The sequence below is a fragment of the Myotis davidii genome, unplaced genomic scaffold (assembly GCF_000327345.1).
Source record: "Myotis davidii unplaced genomic scaffold, ASM32734v1 scaffold244, whole genome shotgun sequence".
Taxonomy (NCBI): domain Eukaryota; kingdom Metazoa; phylum Chordata; class Mammalia; order Chiroptera; family Vespertilionidae; genus Myotis; species Myotis davidii.
Window position 1 is genome coordinate 967,144 of NW_006294993.1, and position 1,153 is coordinate 968,296.

A 1,153-nucleotide genomic window follows, 5' to 3' on the forward strand; every position below is an offset into this window, starting at 1 on the left:
TGGCCGGGGCTTGCGGGTCGCAGCCCGTCTGCTCTAGAAGAATGCCGGCTCCGAGCAGGGCCCGGCTTCCCCTTCGCGGGAGAGGGAGGTGGAGCGATGTCGAGCGCTTCGGAAAGGCAGCGGAGGCAGCCCTGTCGCGGCCCTTTGAACCCGAGGGAGCCTTTTATTATTAGGTGGTTCTGTACGGCCGAGCTGAACCGAGACCCCGGGAGGCATGGGGGTGGGGGGGTTGATCGGGTCACCCTCCCATGTATCTTCACCTGCCTGTGTTTCCTGTTATGGATGATGCCACGAAGTCCCAAGGCACTGGTTATGTCACACGTTTCTTTGCATGGGTACAAGCAACAGCCATATTTTAATGTGTAACTCCTGCTGATGTAACGTAGACTGTGTTCAGCATAGTGCCACCTAGAACCACGGGGTGGCCTGGGGTCGGGCGGCAGCCCTTTGTGGCTCGAGCTGGCTGTGCCCCTCAGACCTGTCTGGTCGAGGGTTCGAAATACACAGACTGGTTTAGGAGTTGACCCTTCTTCTTCTTTCCAATTTAAGTTAATATGTATCATCGATACACACGTATGTATCCATAAATGCACACAATATATGTGTTCACGGCCACATCTGTAAATGCTTCAAGGTTCTTTTTGCCTGGCCCAGATGTAATCGGATGTTTGGCCAGTGGCGGCACCACAGAATGAAGGGACGTTTTTCAGTTAATGTCCACGTTTTCCTTTTTTTAAAAAAACACTTGCAAAATTTTGTTTTTGACTTTGAAATCCTCTTACCTTCATGCTTCAAGTGTTACTTTGTGTTGGAGGGAGAGGAATTTTGTGTCTGACAGGCTCCCAGGATTTCTCATTCCTCTGCACAACCATAAAAGGCAGTGGGCTGACCTTCCACCTTTATAGACAGAGTTGGGCGCTCTTGTTTTTCCTTGGGTTCCTACATTTTGGAAGCAGTTGGTTTAGTTCAGAGCTCAAAAATCTCCTGCTGTGGAAGGATGATTTATGGATGTTGATTTTGTTGAAATGCAGAGTAAGAACCTTTAGGGTATGCTTTCACAATCCCTAAGAGCTCAGCCTCTGTTGTTATTCTTGGTGTTTCCGCCCGAGACACCTTTCTCATTTTCACCGTTTTGTTTTAGTGAGCCAGGCTA

The 1,153-nt window shown here is 49.3% G+C and overlaps 1 protein-coding gene across 4 annotated transcripts in view; it reads left to right on the forward strand.

Moving 5' to 3' along the window:
- DIDO1 (death inducer-obliterator 1) overlaps positions 1-1,153 on the forward strand; it is a 49,930-nt gene that overhangs the window by 372 nt on the left and 48,405 nt on the right. The gene's annotated exons all lie outside the window — the stretch shown is intronic.